Source organism: Neomonachus schauinslandi, chromosome 10 (genome assembly GCF_002201575.2).
Source record: "Neomonachus schauinslandi chromosome 10, ASM220157v2, whole genome shotgun sequence".
Classification (NCBI taxonomy): Eukaryota; Metazoa; Chordata; class Mammalia; order Carnivora; family Phocidae; genus Neomonachus; species Neomonachus schauinslandi.
Window position 1 is genome coordinate 15299333 of NC_058412.1, and position 20003 is coordinate 15319335.

Consider the following 20003-nt stretch of genomic DNA (forward strand, 5'->3'; position numbering starts at 1 on the left):
CAGCCCAAGCCCACACCCACGGCTCCTCTGAAGAGGCCACCTGGCCAGGGGCGCCCTGCTGCCTTACGCCACGCACCTGCCTGGTGTGTGGGAGGGCTCCGTGGTCTGGGACGGCAGAGCCCACGGATGGCCGCAGTAAGCGGACAACAGGGATCCAGCCTGGATGAAGAGGGGAGGAGAGCAGGAGGGCCAGACGGCTTGGAGTAGGACATTGAGAAGAATCTGGGGTGTGGCCTGGACCTCGTGGTGGGATAAGGGCCTTGGAGGGGGGCTCCGAGGGGTGGGTGGAGAGAGGGACATCCAAGCAGCACTGGGGGAGCTGAGGAGGAGGAGGAGAGGGCCAAGGAGTTCCTGCTCTCAGGACGTGCCCAGGGGGCTCGTGTAAGATGAATACCTGAGGGTTTCAGGTTAAAGTTTCAGCTTAAACATACACATCTAGGGTCACTTTTCCCCCAGATCTCACTGAAACAGCAAGAGGGGAAGCATGAGGAAAACCAAAGAGGAAAGAACCACAGGCCAACCTGGGAAGCCGGCAGATGAGCAGTAACTGGCCTAACCAAGAGAGAAAGGCTCTTCCAAAGCCAGCGGGGGTGGGCAGAGGGGGGCAAGCGGGATGCTCAAAAGGCTCAGAAACTGGGGTAGTGGGACTCTCTGCAGGTGGAAGGGGGGAAGAGGGAGTTACAAGGAAGGATGGGTTGGAGATTGTTTAAGGAACAGTCAGATGCCTGGACCCTTATCCCCTTCCCCATCCTGCTGGGGATTAGGCACAATTTGGGGGGTGCTGAAGAGAAGGCAGGGAAATTGGGGAATTCTGTGCATATTGTGACCCTATCCCCAGCACTCCCTCAGCTCCAAGCACCCTGAAATGCTGGCAGATACAGCTTTCCCCTCTGGGCAGGAGGTTAGAAGAGTCTTCTCTGGAAAGCCTGGCCTGCTCAAGAGGAAAACCTTAGTACTGATGTTTGGGGCTGTCCCAACAAATGGCACACCCAGATCTCTCCCCAGCAAAGACAATGTTTGGCCAGCCCCACCCTAAAGTGACTTAAGAAAATTAAAGCTCTGAGAACAAAAACAAAACACTGTTGGAAATTCAAAACATGATAGCAGCAGTAGGAGGTTTGGAAGATAAAATTGGAAGAAAAATCGAGGAATTCTCCTAGAAATCAGAAGGAAAAAAAGATGACACAGAAATGGAAAGTAGGAGAGAAAAGCTTTCAGCTATTGGAGGATTGGCCCAGGAGATCCGATATTGGCGGGAAATCACAGAGAGAAGAGCCTGGAGGAAAGGTGAAAACAGACCCACCCCAGGCACAGCTGTGCAACACTGCACGCACCCAGGGCCATGACACACTTCTCTGAGCATTAGGGAGTGACGGAAAACAGGTCGCATGCCAAGGAATCCGAATGGCTTTGATCGTCTCCTCAGTAGTACTGGGGACACAAGAAGACAATGAAGGAATATCTGAGATGGTGGAGGAAATTTCTCTAATCTAGAACCCTCCATCAGGCCAAATGACCAATAATGTATGAGGATAAAGACAGTTTGAGATGTGTGACATCACAATCCCTCCTGGGCAATATGTTTTCAGGAAACTGCTGGACAATATGTCCCCCAAACTTAAGAGTAAACTGAGGGAAAAAGAAAGGACACAGCAGAGCCCACCCAGATAGGAGGCAGAGAGCCACCCCCAGGGAGTCTGTCCCACCGCCAGCAAGCCCACTGGCACTGGGCTGTCTTGCCATCCTGAGGACAGAGGCCTGGGTGAGCCTGGCCCAGATCTGCTCTGCCCTGGACTTGACTTGACCATGTGCTGGTGAAGCTCATGGCTTCCTGTCCTGGTCTGTGGCCACCGGACGGGACTTTCTGGTTTACCCTGCTCCCGAGAACAGGACGTAGGCTGTAGGGAGCTTATAATGAATGGAAAAGTGTAAAGCAGCTCACTCTTCTGCCAGGTGTCCTGTATGTGGCCCACAGCCCAGCCCTACCAGATGCCCTTGGCTCACTCGTGGCCTTCTCCAGCAATGTCTCCAGAAAGGGCTTTTGTAAACTCTTGGCGATTCAGAAGCCATACAGTGCCCCAAGGACTCTTTCAGCTTATCTTCTCTATCTTCAACCAACACCAGCAGGCTTTCCCTTAGATGCCAGCTTTGTGTTTGCCACTCTGGTTCTCAATTCTGGCTCTATCTGCCCCCCTCTCCCTCACCTAATCCAGATCCATTCTTCACCCTTCTCCACCCCACTCCAAACCCAGGAGCTGACCTTTACAGTCACCTGGTTGGGCTCCTTTGTGAGCTTAGCTCACTGGTGTCCAGTTGGGTCTGGCCAATGGAGGTAGCGGCAGGACGTGGAAGAAGGAGAGTGAGGCCAAGCAGATTGGCCCTGGCCCCTTCTGGTCCCATCACAGAAGGTGGCTCCACCATCTATTCAAGGCCCCAGCGTGAGTTCTCTCCCTCCAGGTTCTGGGAACTGCTTCTTCCTCTTGACTCCTCAGGTCTAAGAGTAGTAATGTTACCAGCCCCGGCTTCCCTTAACTCTGCTCACACCTTGTAGACAGTCTCTTCATTAATCTTTCCCCCGGTTGCCCTGCTTGTGTGCTGTTTCCTGCCAGAGTGCTGATGGATACAACCACTAAACACTCCACTATCTGGGAGGACGTATACACACAGAAAATCGAACGAAAGGATTGGGGGTGGGGGGGTGTTACGATCGGGGAGTGGTACACAAAAGTATTCTAAGGTACTAGTAACACCGCATGTAACACACACACAAGTGCTCATCTCATGATTGTTCTTCAGATTGCATCTATCTGTTCAACACACTCTTCTGAATGTACAATATATTTTACAATACATAGAATACAAGGGACACATGGGAGGCTTCTGGAGGCAATGTCTTATGTCTTGACTTGGGTGATGGTTATACAGGTGTTCACTTTAAAATAACTTGTTAAGGGGCGCCTGGATGGCTCAGTCATTAAACGTCTGCCTTCGGCTCAGGTCATGATCCCGGGGTCCTGGGATCGAGCCCCGCATCGGGCTCCCTGCTCCGCGGGGAGCCTGCTTCTCCCTCTCCCACTCCCCCGGCTTGTGTTCCCTCTCTCGCTGTGTCTCTCTCTGTGTCAAATAAATAAATAAATTCTTTAAAAAAATAAATAAAATAACTCGTTAAAATATATATCGATGTTTTACGTGCTTTTCTATGTGTGTCTACCATGCTGTTATGTGATGTCATCTCCCTTTTCTTATTCCTAAATTTCATTAAATTCTGCTCCACAGCCTGTATTGGTGGTCTCAGCCTTGTTGTGGTGGTCCTTTGGGGAGCAGAGGGAGCCCAGAGGGAGAGGGGAGTCTGGGCAGAGGTGATGCCATGCAGAAAAGGAGGAGAGGAGGACAGTAAGGACTTCAAGCAGAAGCAGAACACTGGAGGCAGACCGGAATAAACCTCATTGTTTCCAAGACTTCCCCAAGACACTGGGCGGAGGGGGGGGGGGGGAACATCTTGAGGTCTTAACCTTATCTGTGATAGGGACTCAAGCCAATGTATTTAAATATTACAGGAAAGGGTAATCCCATAATCTCTGAGAATTTGGAGGTGCGCTAACAACTCAGAGATGGGTCACACAGGAGCAAGTAAGATGGTGGATGTGGACATGCTTTATGAGCGCCAGCTAATTTAAAGGGTTAATAACTGTTAGTATTGGCTGGGATTCCTTCTCTGTCCCCTTCTGGGGTGAGTTTTCTAAGAGTCCTAGTGGGGAGAAAAGGTAAACCAATCAGGGATCTGAGTTGCAAACAACACAATCTACTCTAGCTAGATTATGCAGAAAAGTAAGTTATTAAAAGATATAATGAGGCTCACGGAACCCTCAGGAGATCAAAGAGTCAGACTTGGATGCCATGAAGCCAAGAACAATACCGCCAAGCCACAGAGCAGGAACTGCCTAGAGAAGACAAAATGGCGCCAGCATACCACACATAACCCTACTCTAGGCATGGCCCCAGAAATTGCCACTACTGCCCAGAAGGGCCAGATGCCCCCACCACCGTGCTTTCCCACAGAGGACCCCTCCCATGTAGGGATGTGTAAGCAGCAGATCCTGGTCATAGTAACTGCCCCTCGGCAGGCAGAGGAGCAAGTTCTGACTTCTACCGTAACTGGGCGGACTCACAACATGGAAAATTCTCCAGACGTAGGAAGTATATGCAAAAGATACGGGAAGGCCACAGACATGACAAAGGCTACTGGACAGGTAGAGCGGAGCTGCTGGGTGGAGGTGGTTATTTTTGAGCCCAAGGCAAAGCCAGGAAAGCAGAAGTGAAGGGAGCTGGGCCGCCCACAGACTCTGGGCTCCCCATCCTCGGTCCTGCCTGGCTTCAAGCTCCTATCCTGGGACCACGCCCCCGAGACCATCCTCGCTGCTCCGTGTGCCTGCTGCCCTGCCTGCCCTTCATTCCACTGGCCACCCCTTACCCCTGGGAACCAGGACCATGGCCTTGGTCCTACCATCTTCCAACTCACCCTGCTCCGCACACCGCACTACCTATGTCCTCGGGCCCAGAAACCCTCTCCCAGCACCTGACCAAGGGACCAGAGGCTTAGGGCAGTCATGGAGCTGCTGATGGAGGCCGTGGGGCAGGTCAGGAGAAAGGTTTTCTGTAGGCCGCAGAGCATTTCGGGTCTGAGGGCAAGTCTCTGAGATATCCGGCAGAGCTGGTCCCCGAGAGGGGGCCTAGGGGCAAGGGCAGCCAGAGCTCCGGGAACATCTGTGGCCTGATCGGGCAGGGGATGGCCCTAAGTGACAACTGAAAGGCCTTGCTGGACCAAGATGTGCACAAACCTTTCAGGAAGTGGGCACTTCTTCCCCGAAGTCCGTCTGTTCTGTGGCATCACCATCCTTCAGGCTGGGGTCTTTGGTGTAACAACAGGGAGTCAGGGCCCAGAGCAGGAGAGGGAGGTTTGGTAGGGAGGGGAGAGGGGGGGAAGGGAAGGCCACCTTCCAGGGTGCACAAGTGTTCAAGGACTCCCAGAGGAACATCCCAGAAGCAGGAGAGGTAGGAACCATCCGTGCCGTCTCTAACTCCAGCCCCAACTGTGAAAGAAGTGCCTTGCATGGCCCGAGGTCTGAGACAGGGGCTGGGGGACGTGGGAGAGGGGCCAGCCCTGTCCTGCGCGGCTCTATGTCTGCCGGCCTCTGCAGCCCACTCTAGAACCCTCAAACAGGATGGGAGGCTGGCAGCTTCTCCACATCCGCCATGCCCCCTGGGCTGAGGGCTGAGGCGGGGCCGGCCTCCTTCCACCTTCCTAGGATGGGGTGCCCGGGGCCAGGCTATGGGGCCCGAGGGGCCGGTGGGGGCCACGCAGAGCCAGCCCTTCAGAGGGGTGGAAGCAGCAGGAATGAACTCATTTTTTCCCCCGCTCAGGCACCCTGATCACAAAACCAGGATGCCGAGCAAATGGCCCGAGGTGTGTGTTCTCCCAGTTTCGCTGGGATAATAGGAGCTGCAAGAGGCTGACCTGGTTTCGAGGGAACGGCTCTTGCTCTGGCACACTGGCTCTGCTTCTGCTTCTCTCCGCCCCCCATCTCTCCCCGCTCCACCTGCTTTCGGGGGGGGGGGGGGCAGGTCTTCACTGCAGCCCCAGGGAGCCCTGGCAAGAGAGCAAAGGGGGTGTTCTCAGAGGGGCCCTGGAAAAGCTGCTTCCTTAGAGAGGCTCCACCAGGAGATGCCCAGACTGTCCAGAGAGGGAGGGACAGCACCTTGCACCTCCCTCGAGGGGACTCTCACTTTCAGTCTCTTTGACTCACTGACGACTCCACAAAGATCTAGAATCAGATGCAGCAGAACCGTTGTCCTCTGTCTCTAAAACTGCTTCCTTTTACAGTTGGGGAAACTGAGGCCCAGAAAGGGGAAGGGAGCAGTCACGGTCAGGTAGTGGCAGAGCCGGAACAGCTCAGCTTTCTGAACTTCCAGCCCCATTCCGGTCCCTCTGGCCCCCACGGAGCAGCATGAAAAGCCGAGCAGAGACCTTCAGGAGGGGCTCCCAGGCTGCTGAGAGTGAACGGAAGCCACTCTGCCCAAGGGAAGCCTCCGGTGAGGCTCTCAGACCCACGTGAAATGGCCTTGCTCCTAAGACTCCCTGGGAACGGCAGGAACCTGGCGGTGGAGCGGGAAGGTCCACACCTGCCCAGGTCTGGGGCAACAGGGACCTTCCCTCCCCGGTCTGTGGTGCTCAGTTCCTCCAAAGCTGCCCCCCACCCCACTTCAGAGCTCACCCAAACACCCCAGGGTGGCAGGGAAAACACTCCCCTGGCCCTCAGGAGACAGGAGAGCTTCCCACCTTCCTCTGCAGGCCCTGGAGGCAGACAGCCTACCTACCACCAGTTACATGGGATTCTGAGAAGGGTCCTTACCAACCTCAGAAGACCTCTACCTGCCTTCCCAACCCTGCTGGTCTCATGGCCTTTTACCTCCCAAACTCCCAGGATAATCCCACCTCCTTCAGGAAGACAACGTGAGGAAGCAGAGGCTTTGGAGGCCCACAGACTAAGGAGGCCTGAATCCTAACTGGCCGCCAATAGCTCTGTGATTCCAAGATGCCTGGCCTTTATGAGTAAGCTTGCTCAAGCTGTCAAGTGGGGCCACAGCCCCCCAGCCCCGCATGGTTTCAATGAGGACTGGAGAGGCTCACAGAGAGTGGGCTTTTAGATCCCGCTTAGTGGTTGTTGTTATTAGGAAGTCCCTTCAACACCCCGACCCTCAGGTTCCTGGGCCCTCCCTTTCCCAGGGTCCCATGGTGCCACGGGGTCAGGCTCTGGCCTCCCTCCCACCCACTCCACTTGGGCAGGGTGAGAGAGAGTGAAGAGGGCCCCTTAGTGTGACAGCCAGACACCCAGCCTTCGGGCCGCCTCAGCCATCATATCCAAAAACGGGAAAAGTAAACATTCATCAGCTGGGGAAGGGACAGTGACTCTCAGTAATAAAAGGAACAAAGCAGTAACGTAGCCCAACCACACAGGTGCATGGCAACAGCTTTAGCCAAAAGTTTCACAGCTAAATGGAGGGAGACTAACACCAAAGGCTACATGTATGGTTCTGTATACGTGAACTCTAGACAAGGCAACTGGAGCTCCCGAAATGATCTTTGGGTAAAGATCCTCAATATCTTGTTCTGTGGTAGGTATATGGCGATTTCCATCTGGTGGAACGTATCCAACCATATGCTTAAAATGGGTGAATTTTACTATATGTAAGCTATACTTCAGTGAAGCTGGTGGGGAGGAGCTCTTTCAGCGTGGAAAATGGGGTCTAGGCCATATACGTGAGGAACGGTTTCTCTACCCAGAGAACCCTGAGGAAGTGTCTAGTACTTCCCAGAAATAAGAGATTGGGTGACCAGTAAAGATGAGGGAGGGCTTGAAGAAACACAATAGCAGGGCATCCTAGAACAATTGACCTTACAGAGGCCCTACAGATAACTGGACTCTGGCCTCAGTGCAAGTATGCCCCGCTTTTCTGCCTGAACCCCACCCTCGATCCCTTTTCTGATACCCTCATTCCTCCTTGCTCTGCCTGAGAGAACCTCATCCATCCTTCATGAGTGATAAAGAGCTAGCCTTTCATGAGTGAGATACTATTGTGTCTCCCCAAAGCCAGCATGGTGACATGGGTCACCAGCCTGGGACACAATGGCATCTCTCTCCTCAGCCTGCTCCCGAGGCATCTCCAGGCCAGCAGGGCAACGTGGGCCCTGGTCTCTTCTCTCTGCCTTTCTGGCCCAGAATGACAGCATCTTCTGGCAACTTTCACTTTGGAGTGTTGGCTCCTCGAAACCAAGGTCAACTCTTGAGTGCAGGACCTTCGTCCTAGCTACTGCCCATCCCACGAAGGCCCAGCGTGGGACAGGAGTGGGACACCCTACCGATGCTTGAGAAAAAATGTCCATGATCACCAACACTGTCATTCCTTCGTTTGTTCGCTACTCACCTTGTTCAGGAGAGAAGCCCAGCTCCATCTAACTTAAGCCCAAAGAGTATTTAGTGGGGCACAGAGATGTGAAAGTCGGCCTTTTAAGCTAGGTTTTGGAATAGCTGAATTCCCTCCCCACTCTTCTTCCTCCCCCTCCTCTCCCTAAAGTCTCTCTGTCTCCAAGTACCCCGTATATATACCTCCTCCTCCTCCTTCAGCCAGAAAACAAAAGAACAACACATAATAAAACCCTCATGCAAATTGACACCCTGGACTGAGGGAGTCTAGGACTTCAAAGCACGGCCTATTATTTTGTCTGTTAGTTCCAGCTGGGTGTGTATCTTGCCTGTCTGCTAAACTGGCCTTGTAGGCTCACGGTGCCCAGCTCCAGGCTAGGCACAGGACGACCGCTCGAGGAAGGACGTGACACTAGATCTGGGTGAGGTCAGAGGGGGGAGTGAAAGAGGTCAGGATCAGGGATGGGTCAAGGCCGGGGGGTGCTGCAGAAAGATGTTCCTCAGGAGCTGTTAATTCTCACTCTTGGTCTTTCTGCACTTGAGGTCCCAGAGCAGGACCAAACCCCTGTCCTCCTCCCAGACCCCTGCATGGCCAATCAGCATCCGCCATAGCGGCTGGGGCTGGAACGGAGTCTTGGTCAGCATCAGCCGGACTGATGCCAATTAAAACCCAGGCATCCCCTGCCCCTAACCCTGGGCTCAGATCAAAAGACCTTGGCCCTCAGATGAGGGGCTCCAGACCATAAATCTAAAGGAGCTGGGCCTCCAGCTAACAAGCTGCCCTGGCTCAGACTGGAGCAGGATCCCGGATCCTGTTTCATTCTAGGAGAAGCCAGCCTAGAGTGGGGGCGGGGGGACACAGAGGGCCCCCTCCCCAACCCACCCAGCCCAGAGCGCCCCATCCCCCCACAGCATCAGCTTGCTCAGTCAAACCTGGGGTGAGTGTCCTCGAGGGCACTTGAGAATCACATTCATCCCCTGGGCAGCTCTGCCCCACGGGGCCTCAAGAGCCGTTCTCAGCGCCCATTGTCTGCCCCCACAAGAATTTTAACTGCAAACAGCTAGGTGCAGGAGACTCCGGAAGAGCAAATGTCTTTACCTCCTTTGATTCCCTTCATACAGAGGGCTTTTTAAATTTTAATTTGAGGTGCCCTTTGACCTGAGTTCCCATTCCCATAGATTCCAGATATTTCCTGTGCCCTCAGATAACCTCCCAAGCCAGTCTGCACCTGATCAGAAGCCCCTGCTAAGGGGGCACTGCCTCCGCCAGCCATGACCCACTTGGAGACGCCCCCCACCTCAGGTTCCCTCCCAGTATCTTCTTTTCTCTCAAGGGCCCAAGATGTCTGCGCACCCCCAAACATCTCCCCGGGGCTCTGGGCCCAGCCCGGCCCAGCCCCAGGAATCCAGGGACGCAAGCCCTCTCCTGCCTGCCGTGGCGATTTGCACTAAGCAACAACAGGACCACTGGTGTCGCACACACCCTGCGTCAGGGAACCCGGTCCCTCAAGAGTAACTGCTCCGAACTCACAGAGGAGGAAACCGATGCCAGAAAAGAAAGGGGACCTCAGGAGCACGCGTGTGTGGCAGAGCTGGAGCCGCGAAGAAGGTCGGGGAGCCACGAGCCAGGTGCCCTCTGGGCAGGAAGCACGAGCCGCAGGCCCCCGGGCTGCCTGGCCTTGGAGCTGCGGGAGCATGGGTGCGTCTCCACCTGGTCTGTGAGCCTGGGAGGCTAAGGCGCTCTCACCTGGGTGCGCCCGCCCCTCTCCACATGGTGGCCAGCACAGCAAAGCACCCGGGGTCTCTGCAAAAGCCACAACGGGCAGAGAAGGGTCAAGGGCAAGAAGAATGGGAGGGAGCAGGGCCCGTCGGACCCTCAGCCTCCAACCCAGTTGCCTTTGGACTGAATCGGACTGTCGGTCCCCACAGTGTGTGCTGCGTTGGGCTGAGCTAAGCCGTGCAGGACAGTGCAAAATGGGGGACTCCTGGTCCCTGCCTTTGAGGCACTAAGAGACCAGCAGAGGAACAGGAACCTTCGTGAAGTGACCCCAGGACTGGAGCGTCGAGCAAAGAGGGTCAGGCAGGCCCCTTGCCGGTGAGAATTGCCAGGAGGGCCTGGCCACACAGAGGCCTCCCATAAGTCGCCCACACAGTCCCGGGTCAGGGCTCCGCACGGCCTTAAAGATCCAGCCCCCGGGGCCAGAGGCTAACCGGCCCCGACGCCCAGCCCCACTGCCAGCCCCAGCCTTCAGCCTTCTCACCAGTGGCGTGACCACATGACTCCTCATTAAAGCCTTCCCTGGCTCCCCAGCCCCTCCTTGTCATGACCAGTGACTCACACTGCCTTCCCAGGCCCAGCTCACCACAGCTGACATCACCTTTACCCCACCCCTTGCCAGCAAACCCTCTCTTTTCTCTGATCCATCTTCTCCTCGGAGTCAAGAAATGCTAGAACGGGGATGGGTCTCTGGGAGTACCTGGGGCAGCTTCCCTTTAGCGCCGGGGGCCCTGGGGCCCCGGCAGGGGCAGGAGCTCCTTCCAGCATCACAGGCTGTGATGCGCTTCGAACCTGGCTCTCCCACTGAACGGGGCTGATTTAGGGCTGCAGCGGGATGTCAGGGCAAAGAATCACTGCTCAGCCAGTAACTAAGCTCTTAGTCCTTACACCTGCCAGGAGGGCCCAGAACCGGGGTCCACACTCCCTGGGGTCTGTGGCTGCCCCTTGGGCACAGAGGCGCGAGGAGCAGCAGGAGATCAAAGGACCACCCCAGCTCCGACCACTGCCCAAAGCGGGGAGTGGCCAATCCTTCTTCCTCAGAAAGATCAGCTGTTTCAGAGAAACTCGAGAGTAGAAAGAGGGAACAGGTGTAAAATCCTACCAGGCAGAGGAGATTGAGTGCACCTAACAAAGGCCTGGAGGGATAGTGTAAGGGGACCCTCCAGGGACCGAGAGCTGACAAGGAGAAGCAGACAGGAACCAGGTGTCTGCCACCTCCCAGGGAATGCCTTGTGCATCAGGAGGTAAGAACAGCTCACGGAGCAGGGCTTTTCAGAGTGTGGTCACTGGTCGCTGGTCCAACAACATCAGCAGCATGTGGGAACTTGTTAGAAATAAAAAGGCAAATCCTCCAGCTCCACCCCAGACCTAGGGGTGGGCCCAGCAAGTCTTTCAGATGATTCGGACACATGCTCAAGTTTGGCTCTTCTTCCTGCCGTAAAGAATAGCAAAGGCCATCAGTGGGTCTGGTACCTGGTCCGTACCTGCCAGTCCTGGTCCCCAGTGGGGCTCACGGATGCTCCCGCAAGCCCACTCTGCTGGCCCTTGCTGGGATCCCTTCCCTCTAAAGCAGGCAGGACTTCTGCAGGCGGGACATTCCAGAGGGGTCTCATGGCCAGAGATATGTCCTGAAGGCATGGGTAGGCAAACCCTCCAGGCGCACCCTCCAGCCATTTGCCTGCATCCTTGCCACTGTCCATACAAATAGGATGCTGCCTCAGTTTCCCTCACTCAAATTCCGGCTCACTACTGGCCTTAGAACTGGGCTCTGTACCATGCCATACATGGGACTGCTCTCCTCACTTGGGTACCACCTCCTGCTCCTGTATCCCCAGGGCTGGCTGAGGTCATTCGTGGACAGCCATCCGTTACTGTCCTGGGACTGCCCGGGGCCTCCAGATACACATGCACAGGGCAGCTGTCTGAAGGAGCCAACGGAGGGATAAAATCCAGCCCACATTACACTTACCCATGTCCCCTCCTGCAAGGAGGCATCCACCCATTTGGGGCACCTTCTCCTAATTTGCACAAATCCATGATATGGGCCAGTGTTTGAGCTTCACACCTCCCTTCCCCCAGGTCCCTTCGTTCTGAGCTGGACCTCCGCTTGCCTCTTCCCTACCTATACCAACTGGACCTGCGCTGTCCCCACATGCCCGCATCAGCGAGAGCCCAGCCCCCCAAGCTGCCCATGATTGTTGGTGGCACGCATGCCCTGATTGTCTTCTCTCTTTGGAGCCTCTTGGCTGGACTAGCTGTCCTACCTTTTCTTTCCTCACTGCCCATCCTCACTTACTCTCCTGTCATGTTTGAGATAATGTAATCAGATCCGGACAAAACATCTTTGTCAGTTGAAGTTTGAAGTCATTTCATCACAGCATTTCCTAAGACATCCCGTTCACAGACGTGCTGGAAAGGCTTCCGTATATGGCCTGCCTGACATGTCATCCCTTGTAAGTCCTGCGCAGTAGGGACCCTGGCTCCCTCTGCTCCATAGCCGTCCTCAGAGACTTGGAAATCATGCTCCACACCTGGCCCCACCCGCATCTTCTGTCTTCCTCCCCTTTAACTAGCCCCCCGTGGCTCGGTCTCCCTCATCGCTGTGGGTCAAGCTCTGCTCTGCTGATTCTGCTAATTGATTTTCTCCAGATAATTGAACACATACGAGTAGGCACCTCACTTCTCTATTTTAACCATTTGTGATTAAGAAAAATATTTCCATCTCTTCTAATATACCATCTCTTCTTTATCCATTCATCTGTCGTTGGACATCTGGGCTCTTTCTATAGTTTGGCTATTGTGGACATTGCTGCTATAAACATTGGGGTGCATGTGCCCCTTTGGACCACTACATTTGTATCTTTGGGGTGAATATGATCTCACTCATATGTGGAAGTTGAGCAACAAAACAGAGGAGCATGGGGGAAGGGAGGGAAAAATAAAACAAGATGAAATCAGAGAGGGAGACAAACCATAAGAGACTCTTAATCTAGGAAACAAACTGAGGGCTGCTGGAGGGGAAGAGGGTGGGGGGATGGGGTCACTGGGTGAAGGACATTAAGGAGGGCACTTGATGGAATGAGCCCTGGGTGTTATATAAGACTGATGAATCACTGCACTCTACCTCTGAAACTAATAATATTAATAAATAATTAATAATAATAATAATTAATATTAATTAAATTTAAATAAATTTTTAAAAAGAAAGAAAAATTTTTCCAGGGGCACTTGGGTGGCTCAGTCGGTTAAGCATCTGCCTTTGGCTCAGGTCATGATCTCAGGGTCTTATCTTCCTCTGCCTCTCCCTGCTGCCCCCCACCTCATGTGCATTCTCTCTCAAATAAATACATAAAATCTTAAAAAAAAGAAAAGAAAAATCTTTCCAAAACACGATGTATTCTTCTCCACCTCCTGGAACAGATAGATGAGAGCAGACATAATGTAGCTTTTCCTTGGGACCTCTAGATAATAATTATTTTTTTGAGCCACTATAAAAGTGTTTTTTAGGGGGCACCTGGGTGACTCAGTCGTTAAGCGTCTGCCTTCGGCTCAGGTCATGATCTCAGGGTCCTGGGATTGAGCCCCACATCGGGTTCCCTGCTCTGCAGGAAGCCTGCTTCTCCCTCTCCCCCTGCTTGTGTTCCCTCTCTCGCTGTGTCTCTCTCTGTCAAATGAATAAATAAAATCTTTAAAAAATAAATAAATAAAAATTAAAAAAATAAAATAAAAGTTTTTTTTAATAACTCAAGTAATTACGTGAGTTTGTACTATAGGGAAAAAATGGAAAACACAGATAAATTAAAAGAAAAAAGAATAGTATCACCTGATATCTGACCAGCTAGAGGCAATGACTAATGACTTTTTGTTGTATAACTTTCTGGACTTTTTCCTAAGCAAACACACTTCATTAGTTTGGGGCTTAAATTCAGTCACTTCTATTTATTCAATAATCACTTGAGCTCCATCTACCCGTATTAACAGGAAACCTCATCCCACACCCACTATCCCACACCCACTCCCCAAGGAACTTGGGGGCATACTCAGTCCTAGGAGTAATTCTGACTGCAAATGGCAATCGGAGACACACTGGAAAATCAAGAGGTCCTGATTCCCGTTGCTTCTGGAACAGCACTATGGTGTCTCTATGGAGAATTGTCTTGCACTCTGCTGTCATCTGCCCTTTACTGGGCCCTCAGAGGTGCCCAGCGTCAGGCCGAGAGCTCACTCTCTGAACGTAGCCGTGTTCCCACACACAGCGTGACCATGGCAGAGACAGCTGAGCCCAGGGCGGATTCTGCTCTCAGCCACACTTCGGGCCCAGGCACATAGATGCCCTGAAATTAAGCCAGGCCACGAGTTCTGACCCCCCCCTTTCTTCCTGGTGCCCTCCCCTGCAGGGGCACATGCTCAGAGGAATTCCGGCCTCAACATGGAAGGGGGCTTTGTCTCCATCCCTTTCTTCCCAGATGCTCCTTGGCCCTGAAAGAGTGAACTCCCTGCTCCTCCACACAGGCACATAGAGGGGCCTTGCCTTTGTAGGCACCCCCCCGCCCAGAACCGGCTCCATCCTTTCCCCAGAGACATCAGGACCCACTAGTCTAACCTGTGGGCAACCACGAGGGGCCACTCGTGGGACAGTTCCCTGAACAAAGAAGTCGCTCTTACCCAGTTGTCGAGACAAAGAAGGAGCTGATAGCAACTTGCATTAGAAAGAAGGGAACGTTCTGGCCTGGTAAACTACCTGGAACCAGCAAATTTGCAGTATGCCCATTCTCCAGATAAGGACATGGAGACCATCCACTTAATTCTTGAGAGACTGAAGTCCCAGCCTCCAGCACTGAAGATTCTATCACAGAGCTGCACACGGATGCATCGGGAATTCCTCTCCTCCTCTCCTGCTGGGAGGAACCGAGCTGCCCTCTGGCCCCAGCCTCCAGGCCACGGAACCCAGGGCTGGCCTACCCGCTGCGCTCCTGGGCTCCAGGTGCAGCTGTGGTCACCCCTCGGGTCCAAGGGCAGGGAGAATGTGGTTTCCAGGCCAGAGGCAGCCACACTTTGTCCCCTGCTGTCTTGCAGGGAGGCATCTTGTTGTCAACTCCCAGACACGCTAGAAGCCGGGCTGGGACTGTCCCTGCCGCCAGTGCCCTCCCTGGCCCCCACAAGGGTGAGTGCAAGGGAGGAGCAGTTTGGTATGCATTTATGTGTTGATATTCTGAGATTATTTGAGATAATTCAACATATTTTCCCCAGGCTGGAAAGGAGGGAAATGAAGAGGTGGAGTGCTTGGAAGCTGGTCATTCTGCTCTCCACTTCCTCTCCCCTTCCCAACCTCCCACCCTGCACTGTGGACCATGCATTCGGCATGAGGGCACCCCTCTGTGCCCCACTGGATTCCGCTAGGGAGCACAGCCTGGTGGTGGGGAGGTAGGAGGTTCTGCGTCTTCCTTCTCCCACTCCAGCTTCTGGGCCACCACTTTCTGCTTTGGGGATCAGGGGACATGGAGGGCAAAGGCCTGACTCAGTGCCACCTGCTGGGATGCCAGCCTCTGAGAAGGGGAGGCTGTGAACTCTCATGTTCACAGCCAAACACACCCAGTTCTGGGGCCTCGGGCTGTGTGGGGCAGGGATATATCTCACCTAAAGCTCTACGATGAGTCAGGAGACAAAGGGAGAGAGAAGGATTGATCCGGAAGCTGGAGAAAAGAAGGACTGGGGTCTTCCTAAGGGGCAGAAACTCTCACAGGAGTGGCCTGGACATAGCAGGGCTGGGGCAGGGCGCCAAGGCCGACTTCCTGGAGTTCTCACAGTTCACAAATGAGCAGAGGCAACTGTGCAAAGAGTCCTCAGAGGACCTCCCTACGAGACGCTGCCTCGGGCGCTGGGGGAGCCTGACTGCCCACCCCCCACTTCTTACCTTCGTGTAGAAGAAAGAGACAATGACTCAGCGAATGGACTTGTCTTGAAGCAAGGACTGCCCAGCAAGTGCACCTTTTATTTAAACGGCAGGTGTACTTGGAGTGGTCTTGGGGGTGCACCTCTCATTCCAGCACTCCATCTGCCTTCTCGCTGTCCCAGGTCAATCCTGCCCAGATTCCTCTGCCTTCCTGCCCCTAGCCTCTCTCTTCCAATCTGCCTAAGCCTGCTGTTTCCTTAATCTTCTTAAAGCACAGTTTTATTAGGTGTCAGTATTCTGCTCCAGAACCTCCAACGGCTCCCACTTGTGTTGAGGTGAAGCACAAATCCCCCAGCCCACGTTCAGGGTCTTCTGCGGTTAAGGTGACCATGCAGTCCAGTTTGTCTGGGGTGGTCTGGTTTATGCCTGCTGCCCTGGCATGATTTTTTTTTTAAGATTTTATTTATTTATTTGATAGAGAGAGAGAGAGCGCAAGCAGGGGGAGCGGCAGGCCAAGGGAGAGGGAGAAGCAGGCTCCCAGCCGAGCAAGGAGCCTGACATGGGGCTCGATCCCAGGACCCTGGGATCATGACCTGAGCCGAAGGCAGACGCTTAACTGACTGAGCCACCCAGGCGCCCCTGCCCTGGCATGTTAATTAACAACACCTCCTCTCATGCAAAAAAAGTGTCCTGGTTTGGACAATAGGTGATGTGACCAACCTGTCTCCAGTCCACTCAACCTAATGCTCCAGGCTAATGTCCAACAGTCTCTCCTCGGATCCAAGTCAGTGGTTCCCGACTCTAGCTGCTCATTAGAATCCCTTGGGGAGGTTTTAATAAAGATGACTGCCTGGGGTCACCCTCAAGCAATTTCATTAAAACAGAATCTTGAGGGGCAGGGCTCTTGGGAGTTTTTTTAAGCCCCCAGGCAACTCTGATGTGCAGCCAGGGTTCACGACAACAGACCTAAGTAAGACAGGTGTCCTGGAACTCTGTCCCTGAGCTCCTGTCAGACATTTCTATGACCTTTCAGTAACTTGCTCTCACTGTCAATCACCCATTTAAGTTCTACCCAAGCTGCCAAGCTCACTTCTAAGGCTACCTCTCCCTTCATTTTTTCCAGTCCCTGAGCTGAAAGGGGCCTCCCCCCTCACCCCCTCTGCCCCACCCTCCATGGATACCCTGTATTATACTAATTTGGGTCCATGTTTTGCCTCCTTCATAGTCTGTGAGCTCTGTGGGGTGGATCACATCTGATTCATCTCTGGGACTTCGGGGCCTAGACCCAACCTCCAGTAAAGGCTGAGTGATCCGTCATTGTGGGCCCTGAACGTGGGCAGCATCACCCACCACCTGGCTGGGCACCATGCTGCCTCTCCAAGTAACTTTCTTTTCTGGTGTGTGTGGCCTCTGGTTCATCCGTTCATTCATTCATTCATTCATTCATTCTTGATTCCCTGCACTCTTGGAGAGAACCCATTTCCATCCTCTGGGCAGCCCAACAGACCATCTTGCACATAAATGGTACTTGGCAAATATTGATTAATAGTTAATTGATGAATGGATAAAGAAAATGTGATGCATCCACGTAAGGGAATATTACTCAGCAACAGAAAGGAATGAATTCTAACATGCTACAATATAGATAAATCTTGAAAATACTATGCTCAGTGAAAGAAGCCGAACCCAAAAACCGTAAGTTATATCGTTTATATGAAATATCCAGGATTTAAAAAAATAAAAGAAAAGAAATATCCAGATTAGGCAAATCCATAGAAACAGAAAAGATATTAGTGGTTGCCAGAGGCTGGGGAAGGGGGAAATTGGGACTAGCTGCTAATACGTACAAGGTTTCTTCAGGGGAGGGGGACCGTTAGAAATGCTCTGAAATCGGAGAGTGATGGTTGCACAACCTTGTGAATACACTAAAAACCGCTGAATTGTACACTTTAAATTGGTGAATTTTATGGCATTTGGATTATATCACAATTAGAAATATTGCTAAAAAAAAAAAAAGAAAAATACTGCTGATGGGTTTTTCTTCCTTTACTCGGTTCTCAAGCATTAATGTGTACAAGAAGCACCTGCAATGTTTGTAAAAGTGCAGTTTCCTGGGCCTCCCCTTGGAGCTTCGGCTTCAATGGATGGACACAGAGCCCAAGAATCTGCATTTGATGGTGCTATTGTAAGTGCCATCACCCTGTTCCCAAAGGACTTGGGTCAGAGCATTTCTGAGCCAAGCTCAGAACCTAAGAAGACAAATAGAATTCTTTAACCTATTATTTCAGAAAAAGAGCTGAAGATTTCAAACACAACCAAAACTTTGTTTTTAGTCTGCTTCTTATTAAAAACAGACTGGGACCCAAAGAAACCCCATCAGGGGTAGGTAATGAAGTAATCATGATCATAATAAAAGAACAGAATGGAAAAACTGCCTGGCCTCCAGCAAACCACAAAAAAATTGTCTTCTGCCTCCAGTGCTCAACTGAGCCATTCAGATGAAAATATCCCACTAGCCACATGGAGAGCTTAATTTGGGGAAGGAGAACTAAACATTAGTAAATCTCCACTCACTGCCCCTACACAAATACATCCTTACAGACACCCACTCCTACACAGCCAAAAGTCTCATTTTTGGTATGCGCCCCATGATTAGGGCTTTCTTTGGGGTTACAAGGAAGCAGAGTTGTAAATCGGTATTAGAATGTGATCAAAAGGAATGTCTGTATGCAATTATTTTGTTTTGAGACCAGCGTTCAGAGGCACTAGCTTTAGAGCCCTGACGTGGTCACATGGCTCACTCTCACATACATGCCCGCACATGACTTTGGTCCCCGCGAAAGGGGGAAGACAAAGGCCTGGGTTTGATCCTCGCTGCTTCTTTGTTACGGGATGAAGTCTCACCCTTAGAGCTCGAAGGTCCCCCCTCCACCATCTCTGCCGGCCGGTCCTGCACCACTGCAAGAGGAAGCCTTGCTAAGAACCTCTTGCCCCGGAAAATAGCAGTTAACTGTAATTTGAGAACAGACAGCACTTGCTTCACAGAAATTCACTTAACAAAACTCCAAACTGCATACGGGTAAATGAGAGGCGATAGCTTTAGGGATGCCCGTCTCCCGAGACCTGAGTCCCGGGTACTGTGCCGGGCAGTTCCACACGCATGTCCGCTTTCCCACGTGTCATCCGACACCACAGTGGAGGTATTACTATCTTCCGTAGGACAGCAGAGAATCTGAGGCCCGGGGGATTGTGTAACTCGCTCATGGTCGCAGGTTGGTAAGCAGCATTGTAAAAGCAAGTAAAAGATGTCCTCAAAGGAACCACACACACACACACACACCACACACACACACACATACACACACACACACTCTAGGGAGTGCAGGTGTCCCGCGAGTCCATCTTGTGGTGGCCGGGTGCTGGGGCTGCTGCCATCTGCCTCACACGCACGTGGGAAAGCAAAACCCAGCTGGTCGGATGACGTCTGAAGCAATCAGCCCATTGCCAAGTCCAGCAAGCCACCATCATCAATGGGTATAAAGCCAGTGGGTGGCGCTTGGGAATGGGACCATTAAGGCTGATGTGTTCTGATGGTTGCATTACTGGCATCTGAAGTCCCAAGGCTCTGGTCTGGGCCCCTGTCTACCAGTCCAGCTTCTTTTGTGGCTGTCTCCCCCTTTCTGGGCCCCAGCCAAACAGCACACAGCTGTCCCTTGAGAGTGCCATGTTCCTTTCTGCCCCAGGCCCTTGGTTCCTGCTCTCCCTCTGACTGCCCTTCTCATGACTCCAATGTCATTCATGAACTGTGACTAGAGGGAAGCTCCATGAGGACAGGGACTTTGGCTGGCTGGCTCATCACTGCATCCGCATAGCCTAGAATGGTGCCTGGACCACAGTTAGCATTCAATAAATATCTGTAAAGAAAATTACTTAATTATCTATCAGACCTCAGTTCACCTTACTTCCTCAGTTCAGTTTTCTCTGGGTTATAACCCTCTTATTAAGTGCTCTGATTCCTGACCTTTTTCTTTATTATATGTGTATTTATGTCTGTGTATATATATATAATTATTTGTCTAATGTCTGACTCTCCCACAAGACTAGGGCAAGGATACCATGATATTCTTAGTGACATTTGTGTGGTAGGTATTTAATAAATCTGTGATGGATGTGTAAATAGCCAAGCAATTCTTAGAGAGGTCAAGTCTTTCTGAGCTGCTATTTTCATAATAAAGTTCTCAGAGGAACTGACAGAAAATGCATCAGAAATCAACAGATTAAAAAGGCAATAATCTGATTTAAAAGTGGGCAAAGGACCCGAATAAATATTGTTCCAAAGAAGACATACAAA